Source organism: Nomascus leucogenys, chromosome 6, assembly GCF_006542625.1.
Source record: "Nomascus leucogenys isolate Asia chromosome 6, Asia_NLE_v1, whole genome shotgun sequence".
Taxonomy (NCBI): domain Eukaryota; kingdom Metazoa; phylum Chordata; class Mammalia; order Primates; family Hylobatidae; genus Nomascus; species Nomascus leucogenys.
The window spans coordinates 9,384,743-9,390,082 of record NC_044386.1 but is presented as its reverse complement, the minus strand read 5'-3'; positions in this window follow the sequence as shown (position 1 = coordinate 9,390,082).

Genomic DNA, 5,340 nt, shown 5'->3' with positions numbered 1-5,340 from the left:
GTTTGATAATTTTCATTTAAATGAGTAACATCTGGGGACACATTCATTTATTCAACAAATACGTATTCAGTATCTACTGTAGAAGAAGCTCTGAGATTCTGCGGTGAATAGACATGCAAAGCCCCTGGCCTCATGGAATTCCTATTCTGGAAAGGAGAGACAAACAAATAAGCAAGGGAGTCTTAGTGTATGTGGAGTTCTCTGAAAGAAATAAACAGTGTGATGGTGTAGAGAGCACCTGTGTGAGTCTGAGATGAGGGGATGCGATGTTATGGACTTCAGCCAGGTTTTTGGCAGCTAGTGTCTGTCCCTTTTCCAGTAGCTCCAATCTCCTTATGAAGAATGAGTTCTTTCTGTGGTGTGTGGCTTTAGTGGGAGGGCAGCTCTTGCTCTGTGCCTCTCAGTTGCCTTCCACTGTAGCCAGTCCTGTAATGGTCTGGGCACACTTGGAGGGGGATCCATGGTAGCTCCTTACCATGAAGATGTGGGTAGAGGAGGGTTCTGTGGGGCCTTGGAGGTGCTCAACATTTTCTAGAAGTGTTCCTGGTGGATTTATAGAGGCATTGATATGGTTTGGCTGTGTCCCTATGCAAATCTCATCTTGAATTCCCATGTGTTGTGGGAAGGACCCAGTGGGAGGTGATTGAATTATGGGGGCAGGTCTTTCCTGTGCTGTTCTCGTGTTAGTGAGTCAGTTTCATGAGATCTGATGGTTATTATAAGGGGGAGTTTTCCTGCACAAGCTCTTTTTGCCTGCTACCATTCACGTAAGATATTCCAGCCACATGGAACTGTAAGTCCAATTAAAGCTGTTTCTTTTGTAAATTGCCCAGTCTCAGGTATGTCTTTATCAGCAGCGTGAAAACAGAGTAATATAGTAAATTGGTATGTTGCTGAAAAGATAACCCAAAAATGTGGAAGCAACTTTGGAACTGGATAACAGGCAGAGGTTGGAACAGTTTGAAGGGCTCAGAAGAAGACAGGAAAATATGGGAAGGTTTGGAACTTCCTTGAGACTTGTTGAATGGCTTTGACCAAAAGCCTGATAGTGATATGGACAATAAGGTCCAGGCTGAGGTGGTCTCAGATGGAGATGAGGAACTTGTTGGGAACTGGAGCAAAAGTGACTCTTGTTATGTTTAGCAAAGAGACTGGTGACATTTTGCCTCAGCCCTAGAGATTTGTGGAATTTTGAACCTCAGAAAGATGCTTGAGGGTATCTGGCAGAAGAAATTTCTAAGCAGCAAAGCATTCAAGAGGTGACTTGGGTGCTGTTAAAGGCATTCAGTTTTATAAGGGAAGCAGAGCATAAAAGTTTGGAAAGTTTGCAGCCTGACAATGTAATAGAAAAGAAAAACACATTTTCTGAGGTGAAATTGAAGCTGAATGCAGAAATTTGCATAAGTAACAAGGAGCTGAATGTCAATCCCCAAGACGATGGGGAAAATGTCTCCAGGGCATGTCAGAGGTCTTCATGGCAGCCCCTCCCATCACAGGCCTGGAGGCCTATGAGAAAATGGTTTTGTGGTCCATGCCCAGGGTCACTGTGCTTGGTGCAGTCTAGGGACTTGGTGCCTTGTGTCCCAGCCATTCCAGTCATGACTAAAAGGGGCCAAGGTACAGCTCGGGCTGTTGCTTCAGAGGGTGGAAGCCCCAAGTTTTGGCAGCTTCCATGTGGTGTTGAGCCTGTGGGTGCACAGAAGTCAAGAATTGAGGTTTGGGAACCTCCGCTTAGATTTCAGAAGATGTATGGAAATGCCTGGATGCCCCGGCAAAAGTTTGCTTCAGGGACGGGGCCCTCGTGGGCAGTGAGGCCTGCTAGGGCAGTGCGGAAGGGAAATGTGGGGTTAGAGCCCCCACACAGAGTCCTTACTGGGGCACTGCCTAGTGGAGCTGTGAGAAGAGGGCCTACCCCAGAATGGTAGATCCACTGACAGCTTGCACTGTGCACCTGGAAAAGCCACAGACTTTCAACACCAGCCCATGAACAGGAGGGAGGCTATACCCTGCAAAGCCACAGGGGTGGAGCTGCCCAAGACCATGGGAACCCACCTTTTGCGTCAATGTGACCAGGATGTGAGACATGGAGTCAAAGGAGTCATTTTGGAGCTTTAATATTTGCCGCCCTGCTGGATTTTGGACTTGCATGGGGCCGGTAGCCCCTTTGTTTTGGCCCATGTCTCCCATTTGGAATGGCTGTATTTATCCAATGCCTGTACCCCCATTATATCTAGAAAGTAACTAACTTGCTTTTGATTTTACAGTCTCATAGGTGGAAGGGATTGCCTTGTCTCAGATGAGACTTTGGACTGTGGACTTTTGAGTTAATGCTGAAATGAGATAAGACTCTGGAGGAATGTTGGGAAGGTATGATTGGTTTTGAAATGTGAGGACATGAGATTTGGGAGGGGCCAGGGATGGAATGATATGGTTTGGCTGTGTCCCCACTGAGATCTCATCTTGAATTCCCATGTGTTGTGGGAGGGACCCAGTGGGAGGTAATTGAATCATGGGGGCAGGTCTTTCCCATGCTGTTGTTATGCTAGTAAGTCTCATGAGATCTGATGGTTATTGTAAGGGAGAGTTTCCTGCACAAGCTCTTTTTGCCTGCCGCCATGCACGTAAGATGTGACTTGCCCCTCCTTGCCTTCCGCTATGATTGTGAGGCTTCCCCAGCCATGTGGAACTGTAAGTCCAATTAAACCCCTTTATTTTGTAAATTGGCCAGTCTCAGGTATATCTTTATCAGCAGTGTGAAAACAGACTAATACAGGCATCAAGCTATGTGCAGAGTTATTAATAACTTAGCATTTTTGTTTTTAATTAAGTTATTAATAACTTATCACTTAGTTTCACAAGAATTAGGTGATGCTTGTCTCTCAACCTCAAACGGGCTGTTTCATAGAAGTGTTGTGATTTGGAGTCTGCAGGATCTTTAATTGCTTTTTGAAATTGTGGCTTGTTAAGTAAACTGTACAGTAAGGATTTTCCTGCAGAGGTTAGTGTGGCTTCTCTGATTTAAATTTTTATCAGTTATTAGGTTAAGGACATTGATCAAATTTGTACATGACATGAATCAGGGAATGAGAGCTACTGTGTTGGCTGTCAAAAATAGGATTTATAAATGCAGGTACAGATTGAAATCAGAGGCCAATGCTAACTCGATAAAATCGAAAACAAAAGAAGTATAGTTTAGGGGTGATGTAGCCTAACAGAGGCCAATGCTAACTCGATAAAATCGAAAACAAAAGAAGTATAGTTTAGGGGTGATGTAGCCTAACAGGTCCTGTGATAGACAGAAATGGAGGTTTCCATGAACACTTGGGCTGATGACTTAAGCAAACTCCCATCTGAATGCATCTTCCTCCAAAAGCATGACCCCCAGGAATGCAACCCTGTGCTCCCCAGGTGTCTCAGGTGGACTCCTCAGACCCTCGGTTAGTTCTGGTGTTCAGACTCCCTCAGATGCTTAGCTCCATTAAATGCAGGAGAGATCAAGCTCAAAAGAGTTAAGAAATGAGACTTTCTTCCAGATACACTGTGTTCATCATTGCTGGGAGATGTTATGCACAACATATGTTACAGCTCAACAGAATAGAAGCAATGCAAGATTTTAGACATTTAAGCCATGCAGCTGGATTCCATTCCTCTGCCAAAGTACTTTACCTGGTGGCCAAAGGTGTTAAAGACCTGGCTATGAAGAAATAAGTGTTCTGAAGTCCAGGAGTCCTGTGAGCTTGTGCCGTTGCATTTATTTCTTAGCTTATCGCTGGCTGAGCACATTCTGGGAAAAACCGTAGTCATTGCAGTGCATACTTCAGGAGTCTACTTAAGTCAACAAACAGAAGAACAAGAAGTACCCTTGGGGCCCTATGTGCCTTAGTGTGACCAGCCTTTCATTAAGATGCCTGAAGTCATCTGGACCATGGAGCTATTCTTACCTGGCTGTGCAGTAACATCTGTAGGCTTCTGACCCAGCTTGCCTGTCCTGGAGCAGGGACACTAGGGGGCTGGGAAGGTGGTGTGCAGACACTACCTGCCTCCTACCCCCGCCTCTTTGTCTTGCCAGCAGAGCCCTCCGTTTCTCAGGTGTCAGGATCAATGTACTCAGTGAAGAGAGGCCCTATCAATTACCCAATTCCATTCCCCTTTGCCATGGGTGTTAGGGTGGACTGTGGGCATGTGACCTGGTTCCTACCAATGAGATTTGAGGGGAAGTCTGCTAGGAGCTTTGGGAAAGGCTTTTGTTGCTAATAGAAGGTGTCACGTGAGGAGCAAGCATCCTTCCTATTTTTGGACATGCTATGTAAGATGGTAATGCCTGGAGCTTTAGCAGCTACTCTGTAACTATGCGGGGAAAAGCGAAGATGGAAGCCAAGATGCCAAGGCTGGTGGAGCAGACAGACAGAACGACCCTGGGTCTTGGGTATGCTGCTGAGCTGCTGCATTGACCCTGAGCCTCGTACTGCAAGATGTCTTGTTATGTGAAGTAATAAGCCTGTGTTTTATGCTGCTTTACATGAGTGTTATTTGCACCCTACATCATCCTGAAGGAGGAAGGAGGGTTGTAAGGCTGACCTGGGGCAAGGGGAGCCGACTGTGCAGTGCAGGCATGGAGAGGCCACTCTCTCCACCCAGAGAGGACTAGAGGACTGGAAGGTGCGTCTGGAGCATGTGAGGGATGGAGACTTCCCAGGGGGAGGGAGCCCCACTCACAGTAGCTCCTAGGAGTGGTGTCTGGGGGAACTCTACCAAGTCAAGAGGGCTGTGCATTTGGACCAGACTTCCCAGGTGATCAGATGGCTCCTGAGGAACACCAGTCACCCCAGGAGGACATCCTGTTCTTAGGGGTATGGGCAAGCCACAGCATAGCCTCAGCCATGCCCTCATACCACAGGGAGCTTTATAGGCGAGGAGACTATTTCTCAGGATTAGAAAGGAATTAGGGAAACGAAGGTCACTTTCAGACTGCTGTTCTTGGCAGGTAGGGTTACCAAGTATAGGAGCTGGTAACTTAGAAGAGCCACCCCCAGTCCTGAGCCCCGGCACTATCCACTCCTCTCCCAGCTCTAGTCAACATCTCCTTAGCCCTCATTAGGATGGGAAGTGGAGGGAGCCATACTTCCAAAGGATTCTCCAGTGGGGTGGCCGGGAAGAGGCCAACCATACCTGTAGCATGACAGTCCAGCTGGTTGGCTAAACAGGCTCCAGAAGTTCCACTGTCCCTGTGGGTGGCAACTGGGGGTACAGTTGGCACCATCCCTCCATGGGGAGGTCTTCTTGGGTGGGGTCTCCTCTGAGCCTCCCCTTCCTGGTTCACAATGGGAGATGCCTTTGGTA